This window comes from Crinia signifera, chromosome 5 (genome assembly GCF_055691185.1).
Source record: "Crinia signifera chromosome 5, ASM5569118v1, whole genome shotgun sequence".
Taxonomy (NCBI): domain Eukaryota; kingdom Metazoa; phylum Chordata; class Amphibia; order Anura; family Myobatrachidae; genus Crinia; species Crinia signifera.
In genome coordinates this window covers 282659852-282673818 of record NC_139221.1, presented here as the reverse complement: position 1 = coordinate 282673818, position 13967 = coordinate 282659852, and the positions used below count along the sequence as shown (strand labels likewise).

At 43.5% G+C, this 13967-nt stretch overlaps 1 long non-coding RNA gene across 1 annotated transcript in view; it reads left to right on the top strand.

Moving 5' to 3' along the window:
• LOC146079719 (uncharacterized) overlaps positions 1–13500 on the top strand; it is a 177415-nt gene extending 163915 nt beyond the window's left edge. The window contains exon 3 of the long non-coding RNA XR_014474716.1: positions 12755–13500. This is a non-coding gene — a long non-coding RNA (uncharacterized LOC146079719). The remainder of the gene's footprint in view (positions 1–12754) is intronic.
• Positions 13501–13967: the final 467 nt, after the last annotated feature.

The window sequence follows — 13967 nt, the reverse complement described above, 5'->3', positions numbered from 1 at the left end:
GCTTTCTAGTATCTGTGTTTTTTATTTTTTTTTAAACTAAGCAACAAAATTTGAATAATAAAAATTAGTTTGATATTCAAACTATTAACATTGCCTTCAAAATGTTGTTCACCACTCAATTTTTACAATTAAAAAAATGAACAAGTATAAGTGTGAGCTTGAATAAACCATTTGTATCCGGCTAGAATATGGTCAAACTTGACTCTCCTAAACTCACCTTTTCAACTAATAAAAAATGTCAGACACCCCAGCTAATTTTTTAAGATTTGTATCTCTGTGACATTTCCAGTAATTATCAATGTGACAAACCATTTCCTCTGAAATTGACAACTTAAATAAAAAAGGTGATTTTTCAAATTGTATAAGCCTTTAAAAAAAACAGCAGGTTTTCAGTGGATTTGTGGCAGGATAGGGGTTTAGAAACCAAAGGGGATGTATAGCAGGTTCTTTTAGAACAGGAATGGGGAACCCTCAGCCCTCCAGCTGTTGAGCTACACATCCCAGCATGCCATGCAACAGTTTTAGCATGGCCAAACAAAACTGTAGCGGGGCATGCTGGGATGTGTAGTTCAACATCAGCTGGAGGGCTGGAGGTTCCCCACCCCTGTTTTAGAAGATCAAATTAAGTTTTAGTAAATGCTATGTTTAGGTACTGTATACACTGCCATTAAGATGCAGCCTGCATGTCCCTTCAGTTGCTATATCTCAGCAAACCTGCCACATAGTAAATCTCACCCTATAAGTCTTCGCTTTAACCAGATAGTTATTAGTACAGTCCAGGTTTTAAGGCTAGCCATGCTTATGCTAAGGAGATTTAATTAGACTGTAAGTCAATTTGATTTAACTTACTAGGCTCAAGTATAGATATCCTTAAAACCTGGAATGTAATGGCAGAGTGTGAAACTCTTGGCTTGGCACTATCACAAAACAGAGGTGACATTCCTCCATTTTGTGAAACATCAACGCCTTTTCCCACCCTCAAACAGCTGCAGACTGTCACTCACTTCACAGCAGGCAAGGGCGCAGGACCAAAAGGTTGACACGTCAACACAAAAATAGGTAATACATACCTCCCAACTGTTCCGGTTTTCTGGGACGTTCCCGCGTCACTCCCGCAGCCGGCAGTGTCCCGCGGTGGGGGGTGTCAGTTGGGAGTCTCCCCTGTAAATTGCCGACCAGCGCTAAATAGACGCTGTGCACATTCCCTCAGTTAGAGACGCTGGGGGCATGGCTAGTGCCTCTCTGCCATGCCTCCACAGCATCTAAACGGGGCGTGGCCTCGTGTGACGATGCAATTATAGGCCACGCCCCCTTTTGCGGTAAGCCACGTCCAGTGGCGTAACTAATAATTCTGCGCCTCCTCGCCGAAAATGCAGGGGGGCGCCCCCCCTAGGGTAATCAAATCCCCTCCGCCCCCCCCCCCCGCCACCCCCGTGCGGCCGTTACCTGTGCTGCCAGTCAGTGTGTAGGGGAGAGCGGAGGGGAGCCGGGGTGCGGGGGGTGTTGTGCGGCGGCAGGGGGGGGGGTTTACCTCCTGCCGCATCCGACCGTGTGCGCCTGGTCCCAGTTCTCCCGGCTGCTGCTGCTAGTACTGAGAAGTGACACTTGGAAAATGGCTGCCCCCATACAGCAGACGAAAAACTGTCTGCAGTATGGGGGCAGCCATTTTCCGAGTGTCTCTTTTTGTATTAGCAGCACTGCGGGTGCAGCAGTAGCCGGGAGAGCTGGGACCCGGCACAGGCGCTGGCAGCAGAACTTGGCAGTGAGTAACTAATAATAGTCCTGCAGGGCCTCCCCACCACCGCGGGGGCTGCGGGCCTATAGTTACGCCACGTCCCCTCATTTCATCATGGCGCATGCCATTGTCCCTCCTTGCAACACCAGAAAGTTGTGAGGTATGTTTAATACACAGTTTTTTTCGGGGGTACTGTGTCATTTCGAATATTTCATCCCATCAATGCCAAATTAGTGGAAATGTGTACCCTTGAATGCTTGCTTTATTCACCACACATCGGGCACTGTGCCAGTCATAGTCTACGTGGATGTTAACTACGACTTTTCTTTGGAGAGGGATCCTTAGAGTGTCATATTGCCGTCAGTCCCTCTCCAACAATGTTAGGCAATGTTTTGCAGCAATGCAGAACAAACCACTGACCTAACAATGGTAAAATACCCCCATAGACTCATCATATTAGTAACTAATATGGGGTAGGGTTGTCAGGTTGACCAATATTAGGTCAACATGCATGGGGTTGACCACTGAAGGTCGACATTGCTTAGATGGACACGTGAAATAGGTCAACTTGGCTAAGGTCAACATGGTTGGAAGGTCTATGGGGGAGATTCTCTAAACTAAAAATGCGGTAAAATCCCCGTTATCGGGTTTTTACCGCATTTTGGGATGCTCTAAACATCCCCCGCCGGGTTACCGCGACGGGGCATCGCCAGAAATATCTGGGGATGCCCCATAGAAAGGACCCGCTGACTCTCGCCGCAAAGGACAGCTCTTATCGCTAATGTTAGAGCATATGCGATAATTATGTAGGCGATGGGCGGCAAAAGGGGGCGGAGCTTGGCTGCGGATGTTAGTACATCCCGCCCTATGAAAGCATTAGTTCTTCATTTTTTTTATCCCGAATGTCAACATAGTCACCATCTTAGTGTCCCCTCGCATGGCTACAACATATTGCAAAAACATATGGTATATATTTGTTTAAGTAAATAAAATTTTCTACTCAGAGGCAAATTCCTTCTCACTTGGACAAAACCATGTGCAATGCAGGTGGGGCAGATGTAATTTGTGCAGAGAAAATTAAATTTGGGTGGGGTTTTACTATAAAGTGAGCTCTATATTGCAGTGTAAAAATAAAGCAGTCAGTATTTTCCCTGCACAGAAGCAAAATAAGTCACCCAAATCTAATTGGTACTTATATGTTAGTTGGGCGCCCACTAATCTTTTTGCTTAGTTTTCCGCGTCCGCTCGCCACACTTCGGGCACGGTGGATCAATACGCTCGCCACACTATATAAAATCAACTCCTTGCCAACATGGATAGTGGGGGTATGAGCTTAGTAACTATAATGGGCGCCCAACTAACATATAAGTACCATCTAATTCTCTCTGCACATGTAACATCTGCCCCACCTGCAGTGCACATGGTTTTCTCCATTTGAGAAGGAATTTGCCTTTGTGAGTGAACCAGAATAAGGGCCTCTGTGCATGTATTATTGTTGTTAGGCCTGTCCTTAGTTTCATTGCAACCTGATAAACCTCTGACTGTCCCGGCACATTATGCTTTGCAAAGGACACCTGCAGTTTGTGTAAAAAGATCTGTAGTAACAGTTCTCAGAAATAAAGGTGAACCCATACAGACTGACGTGCTCTCCACAGTGCTTGGCTCTTACAGATATGAAACAGAACACTAGAAAACTGTGATATCCGGGTCACATGAACTTCTACCTTCTATTTTGAAAAATGCTGATATAAAAATGGATATCATGAGGTAAAACCTGTATTTAATGAGGCTGTGTCACATACTGTATGAGTCAGTGCACCTTGTGCTATGTTCAGGCTGTTATAAGCCATAGCAGCAAAACGTATCACAAATTGTCTTTTTTCCTCCATTCCTCCACTACCCTGGGAGGGTATGCTGTCACTGGGTATTTCAAGGTGTTGACCTAGTCACTGTCAACTATTAGTGGTCGACTTAATGACTGTCGACCTAGACATTGTCTACCATTTATACTGTAACCCATGGAAGGGGGACAGATAACGGCATGTGGCCTGCATACCCAGCAGCACTCTCCAGGGCCAGCAGGAATATTCTACCCCTTTCACATTGCAAATACCGGGTCGCACCCAGGATTTAGACAATGGGTTTGTCCAGGGAGCGACCAACATTTACGATGATAGTCTCCCAGAGGGACCCGGCAATACAGTGTGAATGGGACCCGAGTCGCTCGACCCTGGTTACCCGTCCGACCTGGGATTAACCTTTCTTTTAACCTGGGTCAGAATGCCAGGTTGCTTGAGCCGGATAATTTGGAAACGCCCTTTCACACCGCACGTCGACCCAGGTTATTTGGTGAGAGAGGTATAACACTTTATACCAGTGGTTCCCAAACTGTGCGCCATGGCTCCCTGGGGTGCCGCAGCGCTGTCACAGGGGAGCCGCGGCCGATGGCCATAACGTGGAGAGCATTAGGGTAATGAGCGGAGTCAGCGCAGCTGGTGTTCAGTTGGGATGCACTCAGCCGCTCACGTGGCCGTAGAATGGTCGCGGTGGGCTGCAGGGGGGGGGGGGTGTACGGGCGGATGTGCTGTGCGGCAGCAATATACAGGTCTGGTGACACCATGCCTGCACCCCCTAGTGGCTCCACAGGGACTAGGGGTCCATCTTTTTTTTTACCTGCACCCCATTGGTTAAAGGTACTTGACACTCTGCAGGGGATACTCATAATAAGCTGAGGTTTGTTTTCAGACAATGTGGTTGCAACAGTGGACCAATAGGAGCTAGTTGGCTGGTGGTTTATCACTCTCCATTTTATACATTTTTGCAGCTTAGTACATCTCGCCCAAAGAGTTTTCACACCAAATATGGATATTTCACGTTGCATTTTTTCCACGCTGGCCTAAAACTTTTTTATCATTATTTTTTATTGTGCTTAGTCTCTGTCCACATGTTTTATGATTGCAGCCACTAGCATTCATTTTGCCTATTAACTTGATTTTTGTCCTTGACCACCAACCTGAGGCAACCTTTTATCATCTGTGCCTGCTTATATGCCATATGTCCTCATATGTCCTTATATGCCATCATTGGTCTTACCATAGAAATTGGCACCTTCCCTTTTCCATAAAAGCACAATAAAATCTGCACATTAAAATAATAATGCAGTTTTTATAGGAGTTTAGATAAAATGCCTAAAATGTCACCCATGGTACATAAAACAATGGTGCATTTGATACAAAATTATGATAGAAAACTAACGAATGGGAATCCTACAGTAATGGCAGGATGTACCTAACTGTGATGTCACAAGAATATACAACCTCCTTTTAGCCCTGATTCCAAAAGCCCAGAAAAAAAAAAAAAAAAACATTTTATAAACGTGGTCTCTTATCATTTTTATTTCCATCCCTCCTTGATATAAAGACATGAGTGTGAGGTTGTCATACAGTAGTGGGAGTAGATATGGCGATAACTAAGAGCCACTGACACATAGATGCAGTCACTGACCCGCATCATTACATAATAAATGAACTAAGCTTGTTCAGAGTAGGCTGCTCATGGATATCATCATGAGTGTATTGTGGTGACATACTCCACCCTTCCAATAAGGAGCACGTGTTATGCAACATTTGATAGGTTAGAATATTTCAGCTATGTATATTATTTGACAAATATCAAACTTAATCCATAAAATGCAAAGCTAATGCAAGCTGAACCGTAACCAATGCAATAAATGTGGCAAATAGCATATTACAGGGTAACAGTCATATCTGAGCATTATATTACAATGCACTTTATCAGTAAACTCTGTTCAAAATACTGTAAGTCACTTCTGAGTTTTGGCTATTTGCATATTGTCACTAGGAAGTATGTTACGGTTAATGTTAGGTATAGTGTTAGAGCTAGGGCTTGCATTAGTGCTATGGGTAGCATTAGGGTTAGTGTTAGGTTTAGCGTTAGGGCTAGCATTAGTGTTAGGGTTAGCATTTGTGTTATGGTTAGCATTAGGAGCATTAGGATTTGTGTTATGGTTAGAGTTAGGGCTAGCATTAGTGTTATGGTTAGTGTTAGTGGGGCAGATGTATTAAGCCTTAACAAGAGATAAACGCAAGGGTGAAAAGGAGAGATAAACGTCCAGCCAATCAGCTCCTTCCTGACTTTTTTCAAAAACAGCCTGTAACATGGCAGTTAGCAGGTGATTGGCTGGACGTTTATCTCTCCTTTATCACCCTTGGATTTATCTCTTGTTAAAGCTTAATACATCTGCCCCAGTGTTAGAGTTAGGGCTATCATTAGTGTTATGGTTAGCATTCAGGGCCGGTGCAAGGCACCGGAGAGCCCCAGGCGATGGGGGGTGAGGCGCCCCGGTGCCTACGGGGGGGGGGGGGTACCTGCGGCGCAGTGTGATCTGGCGGCGGGGTCCCTGCAGTGATGCGTGCTATCCGGCAGCCAGGCGGCGGCGCGGGAAGCGGTGATGGGTTTGAAAACTCGCCGCACGCTGATTGGCTGAATCTCAAACCCAGCAGTGCTTCCCGCGACGCCGCCTGGCTGCCGGATAGCGCGCATCACTGCAGGGACCCCGCCGCCAGATCACACAGCGCCGCAGATACCCGGCACGGACACCACTGCAGCCTCCATGCGAGAGGCGAGGGGCGAAGTGCCGCCCTCCAGTGGCTGGGGCCCTAGGCAAATGCCTAGATTTGCCTAGTGGTGGCGCCGGCCCTGTTAGCATTTAGGTTAGTGTTAAGGTGAGTACATACGGGTGCAATTTCATGTAAAATTGCTGGGAATATGGTCGCTGAGCCAGCTGCGCGCTCCCGTGTGCACTGCCTAATGGTCGCTGGTCGCAGGAGCATGCTCCTGCGACCAGCGGCTTTCCCCGGCGATCGCTGTGATCAGCGTTGATCTCTCCAGCCCCGTGCCGCTGCTCCCTCCCTCCTCCCATCAAAGTGACAGCAGCAGCGTCTGCTGCTGCTGCGCTCCCCCTCCGCCCCGTAGCAGTGTCTCCTTTTCATGTACACAGCATTAGGGTTAGTGTTATGGTTAGCATTAGTGTTATGGTTAGCATTAGTGTTATGGTTAGAATTCAGGTTAGGGTTAGAGTTAGGACTAGCCTTAGTGTTATGGTTAGCATTAGTGTTATGGTTAGCATTAGTGTTATGGTTAGGTTTAGTGTTAGCTTTATTACTAAAGATAGATTTAGACTAAATGCAGAGTGCTGTCATTTGAACAATGTTAAAATGACATCAGTCTCAACTTGGTTATTGTCAACATCAAGAACATGTCAACAACTTGTTGAATTCGTAGTTTCTTACTTTTAAAGTATTTTCTCTAGAAGCCCAGAGAGGTGATCAGTGCCTGATTAACCACTAGGCTGATTAGGCTGCAGCCTAGGGCTCCAGGACTGGTGGGGGGTTAACACAAATAAGCATACATGTAAAGTTGTATGTTGGCTGCCTTACCCAGGGGTCAGCAGCACTGTGTTTCACTGAGCCACAGTTGCACTCCAGACGCAGCACTCAGCTTGTCTTTCCTCTAAAAACTCACCCCAAACTCCTGTGAAACTAGCCAATGGGAGACTAGGAGCAGGCTTATAGAGGAAGAAGGAGTGGAGCTGAATGCTGTGTTCCAGATGCAGTGGCAGCATATACAACATTGCATGTACGTATGTGGTAACTAGCATGGAATGCGTGGTCAGAGCTGCAGCCACCACTGCCCATGACCCAACGTTGTGAGGCAGCAATGCTAACCACTGTGCCACCATGGGGACTATCTTAAACTTTTTCCTAGCCATGTTCATGCATCATTAAAACAATTGTTAAGTTTGGATATACAGTAGGCCAATATCACATCATTTGTCATAGTCGTCGATATCCCTTAATGTGTGTCCATGAGTGCATGCTCCTATGGTCGCATGCAACATATTCTGATTGGCTGTGCCGCAAGGCTAACCAGAAAATAATGCATGTCACCTGGTGCAGTGTAATTAAGGACAGAACAAGATGCCTTTCATTAAACCAGCTAGTGTGTACGGCTAGTCTCTGCTGGTCCGGGTTGGAGAGAATTTGACCCGATCATCTAGGATGATCATATGTCGCCCTAATATGCACCCACCCTTATGTTGGAAGTCTTTATCCTTTAAAGTCTTCAACTTTTTGAAAATATTATTTTTAAAAGTGGATCATTAGTCTTAATGTGTTGTACTGAATGGAAAACTAAATAGTATATAAAGTCAGAACTACAATTACTACAAAACATTCCGTACAACACAAAACTGTTTTTAATGTTTTGTTATTCCCCACAGCATAGTAATAAATTCATAAATACATTTCTATTTGTGTTTGCCTAAAAGCTTCCCATTGTTAGCTATTGTTTAGTATTTCACAGTCATCAAGAATTTATCTTAAGAATAATAAAAAAATAAAAAAAAGTCTTACGCCTTTGAAATCCCCTTTATGCCATACAGTTAAATCATCTAAACAGATTTCAGAATAGAAATGAGTGTGGTTCTTTTAATATACCTTCAGAAATATTTAATTTCTTCATGATGACAGAAGCACTTGCTGACAACTATTAATACATTATAAACACCCCATCAGAGTTATATAAAAACATGTCAGTTTTAAAGGGAACATCTTTGACAGCAAATTTTCTGATTGTGAAACAGCTGTGTCTCCAGTACAATGCATTAAGTAGTTTATTCCTTTTAGATAGTTAAATTGTGCATGAAATGTTTCTGGCGCAAGGGCTCCAAATCTGGCCTGATTAGCAAACATCTGTTACATTGGAAAAATTCATGTCTACCCTAATTAGCTGTCAGGCTGATGTACATCAGCCTTGATGGTGAGGGATCCTGTGCTGTTTAAGTCAAACAGGTTTCTCTCCTATCCCATCACCTGCCCGTAAATCTCTTATTCTTGTGTGTTGCTGTAATTAGAGATTGTGAGAAATACAATGGGGCAAGTTATGGTCAGTTAATTTTTTTTTATTTTTTTGGTCCCATCTGTGCGTTTTTTTTTTTTTTTTTATTACCAACAGATTAAGACTAGTCCAAGTTAACAGTCTTGATAACAGATCCGTTTGATAATCCTTTAATCTGTGCTCTCACGTTTACAGACTTCCGTGTTTGTGATCTGGCTCTTCTTAATGATTGAAAGGAAATCTATCTGTGGCTAAACATTTTGTCTCCTGTTAGTAGAGGCATGGCTTTGCAGAGTATAATGGCAGACATCAAGCTGTAGCCTTGTCAAATGACACCATTACCTAGCACTGACAGAGAGTGAATGTGCTTGTTAATTAAATGAGTGAATGTACTTGTTAAAAGCATGCAGAACTGAGGGGGTTATTCTGATTCACTCGGAAAGGCACAATCACTCTCTAATGGACAAAACCATATGCACTGCAGGTGGGACTGATGTAATACTGGCTGCTTTATTTTTACACTGCATTATAGATATAAGTTTGAAGAACAAACCCCACCCAAATCTAACTCTTTATGCACATGTTACATCAGCCTCACCTGCAGTGCACATGGGGGGTTATTCTAGTTCACTCTTTCTGACAGATTCCTTCTAAGATGGCAAAAACCATGTGCACTGCAGGGGGGCAGATGTAACTTGTGCAGAGATAATTAGATATGGGTGAGTTATTTTGTTTCTGTGCAGGGAAAATACTGACTGCTTTATTTTTACACTGCAATATAGATCTCACTTTGAAGTAAAACCCCACCCAAATTGAATTCTCTCTGCACAAGTTACATCTGCCCCACCTGCAGTGCACATGGTTTTGTCCATCTAAGAAGGAATTTGTCAGAAAGAGTGAACTAGAATAACCCCCATGGTTTTGTCCATCTGAGAGTGATTGTGCCTTTCCGAGTGAATCAGAATAACCCCCTGAGTCTGTGCATGGGTTTTTAAAGAGTCTGGGTTCCCTTACAGCTGTTACACCCTATGGCAAATGATGTAGACCAAGTTCAAAAACCAACGCCACCACACCGCAACCCCCGCACGCCCCATGAAAATTATCCCAGAATTTTCCTGTTAAAGTATTTGTAAGAATATAATATTTTTATACATTTTAATAAATTCTTTATTTTAAAGATGGACATTTTTTCACATGAATCAGAATAGTGAAATATAGTAACACTTCAATTTCACTATTGGAACAAACCAGTAGTAAAACAAGTACTATCCAATGTGTTTGTCCAGTATATACATTAGACAACCGTAGACAAGCAGAGATAGCTGATTTCACAGAGAAAGCAGAGATAGCTATTAATACAAGGACATGAGAAAATACACCGACATATATAAATAATCATCAATTTTGTTTCATTTTTTAATGACAAAACCAGACTGGAAAGGGGAACACAAGAGGGAGAAAAGATCAGAAAACAGGGAGCAAATAATGTAGTAATTGTACCTAAATCATTTACTAGGGTTGACAGATGGAGGGTAATGCCCAAGGCTTTAATAGGACAATAATAGGAAGGGTTGGCACAGGCAAAAATGGTAATAGGTTATGTCTGAAGTCGAAAGATAGATATGACCAACATCAGTACCGCCTCTGCTAGGATTTCTAGTGGTGCCTGGCTGGTGGTGCTGACAATAAGATGGTCAGCGCTAGAACTGAAAAGAAGGGTCACGAGGATGACTACAAGAGAACATACACAAGTTTTTTTGAGGCACGCTTGAAAAATATGTATAGTAAAGAAAAAGTAAGGTTAAAATATAACTTTTAATGTTTAGTTAAGCTAAAATAAATAAGCGTGTCAATTCACACATAAGGCAAACATACCAAACTTTATGTACAGTAAGAATTCGGCAGTCACCATATTGTGGTATCCCAACTAAAGGGGTATATACCCAAAAGAGGCGAAATGATAACAAGCGGTGTATGAAAAGAAGTATAAATATACCTCAATTTAATAGACAAATGTATTGGCATGCACATTATCACAATAATATTCACCAGGTCACTGCAGCTAAACTCTACGATGCCACTAAATGAGTATATACTGGGTTGGTGATATTTGCCTGGTATGTGGGGTCCGTAACTGGTGGCTAGAGTACAGGACAGGGCGGGATTGCTAGTAACAAATGACGGCACCCACTGGTGGTGTTGCGGGGACAGCCACTGGATGCTGTTCACCGAAATGCCGCTGACAGTGAGTATATAGTTAACGGTGTTCGGTGAATAAGGGCGCGGGATCGGCCGCTGATAAGCGGGGGATTGCAGTGCCGTGATGATGCTAATGACTGCTGCTGGCATGCAGGGCCAGGGGTACTTAGCTCAATAGAGGCACCCACTGATAGATTAGCTGGGGCAGCCACTGATCGCCGGGACTGGAGACGGAAGCAGATGCTGGGGGTGTGTCAGAAATGTCCTGCTGACACGTGTTTCTGCTGACACATGTTTCACCAATGCTTTCGCGGTCAGAGAAAGCATTGTTGGAACACGTGTCAGCAGGACGTCTCTGACACACCCACAGCATCGGCTTCCGTCTTTTGACACAGGTGCTCTTGAGGTCAATTACTACCATACATAACTGGGACGCCGGATCCCTTCTCGAACTCAGCAGCTAAGCAGTGATTGGCCAGATCAGTACCCATGAGGAAGACCAACAGGGAATATCTGGTGTTGTAATTTATCAAAAAAGCAGAGGCACACGCTGTCTAAACAAGGAATCTATTCACTTCTTCTCTCACATATTCTTTATTTATTGTAGCTAAATTCCTAACTGGGAGTAGCACTCTTTGTAATTTTATTCTTTGGACTTTACATTATAGGCTATATGGACCTAAGCTGTGTATGTCAGACATCATTAATCTTGAACTACCTGTATATTTCGCATATATCCATTGTACTCTGGCTAATAAATCTTGATTAATGTATAAGCCCAGGTAGCAGAAAAAGAAGTATATTTATACTTCTTTTCATACACCTCTTGTTATCATTTTGCCTCTTTCGGGTATATCCCCCTTTATTTGGGATACCACAATATTGTGACTGCAGAATTCTTACTGTACATAAAGTTTGGTATGTTTGTCTTATGTGTGAATTGATGCACTTATATGTTTTAGCTTAACTAAACATTAAAAGTTATATTTTAACCCTACTTTTTCTTTACCATACATATTTTTCAAGCGTGCCCTCATAAAACCTTGTGTATGTTCTCTTGTAGTCATCCTTGTGACCCTTCTTTTCACTTTATGGGCATCCCCATGAAAATGCTGGGGGTTCCCTGGGAATGCAGGCATGGCTTTCCCTGCTCGAAGCAGGCAGCCAATGTCATATGACATCAGCGCCCGCCCTCTTTTTGGTGAAGTGCGACTGTAGTCAAATTCATTTTTCACTGACTTTTATTTCCGAAAGGGAGAGAAATCATTCAGTGGTCGTCAACCATCGAATGATTTATCTTCCCTTCGGCTGCATGCGAGGGGATATGTTCTAAGAAACACCTCCCAACACATGTTACTGTGGGAATGCACTAGCATTGATGGAGGGCTGGATGTTTGTCTGGGCACCCGGGCGGGAAGGGGGGGGGGGGGCAGGCGGCGTTTACTCACTCTTTAGGCAGCATAAGAATGCTGCTTAGCAAGTGTGTCTGAATCAGGTCCTTAGTCTTCCCTGTCTACTGACTCTTGGAAGTATTTTTGGAGTTCTCTCTCCCATCATAATGATGCAATTCACAGCTCTATATCCTCCGCATGGCACTTCCCACCTGGACCTTCCTCTATTTCTCTGATCAGCTTAAACAAAGTAGGTAATTATTACTTATGTGCAGCCTCCATGACCGTAGCTTATCTAGCAGTCAGGAATTGCTCAGCAGCATCACAATGTCTTTGCCTCAAACTCACTGGTTATTAAATATGTGGGTGACTGAGCTGGGAGGCACACCTGGAAAGTGCCATTCTGGCCCATCTCCAAGATGCCCAAATTTTGCCCATTCCTTTTGTATGAGCAACTAAAATAATTGATCACTGATTGCTTATATTGATACATGTTTATGTTCTTTTTCAGAAATCCATGTGAGGTGATTTTCTCTAGCAGTCCTGAGGTTCAAAAATAGGGTATTCGGTGTTTAAAAAAGTCAGCACCCATCTTACAGAACATAAGAATTGCCTATGATTTCAGAATTTCTGGAGGACTTACACATTTTTGGGGAGTACCAACGTCTTTAGGAAGAGTCACCAACTGTGTCCTGCACACTTTCTAGTGAAATAGGTGTGGTTTTGGACTTACTAGAAAGTTTCAATCCAAAACATGGTACAGTTTTCCTATAACACAACCTAATGCTAAACTGTATGTTAATAACTGTTTCCTGTTATCTGAGCATTCCCACAGAAAGGACTCCCATCACCATCTCTTATCTCTCCCAAATGCCTGTCCTCATTGGTTCTACTCACAGGATCCCTCAGCAACACAGGTCCACTCTGGCACTGCAGTACCTCAATCTCTTCCCATGATTAACTGCCACTTGACTTAGCACCAGACACTGTTGTTCATGCACTGTAGAACAATTCAAATTGCCAGGTACTATACCCTGCACAAGGATCAATCCATATGGACACAATCCCCAATGCCAGCTGTACATGGTTCTGACTGCAGCTAGTGATGAAGGAATGCTGAGACACCACCGCCTGATACTTCATGTGGGATATCACACATTCTTTCTGGATATCATCACAGCTTTTGTAAAAATCTGTTCCACATCTTCAGATAGCCTGCCATCATGTCTTACTGAAATAGTTCCAGCCACTGCACATTTTGCCCCTTCTGATAAGAAAGGAAGGTGGGCAGTAAGATGGAGCAAAAGAACATGGGGCAAATAAAACCTATTGAACATAAAGTCAATGTTGGCATACATTTGGTCATGTATTTGCTACTGTGCATGTATAAATTATTCTGCAAACCCTACGACACATTCATAACACTGAGTGCTCTTGTTTTCACAAGTCCTGATAACAGAACTTGATATGTAATGCCCCGTTCCCACTGCAGCTAAAAAACGGTAAATTGCCGATTTTCAGCGCAATTTACCATATTAAGGCTGCAGTGGGAAAGTGCCAGAGTTGAAATACCGTTTAAAGCTAAATGGTATTTCAACCCGTTTTTAAAGCAGAGTCCTACACGTTAAAATAACGTTTAAGAGGCAGTGGGAATGCCTCTTAAACGTTATTTAGCCTCCTGGCAGTCCCAGTGCCTGATGAGACCTAGTAGTTCTCACTTTGTG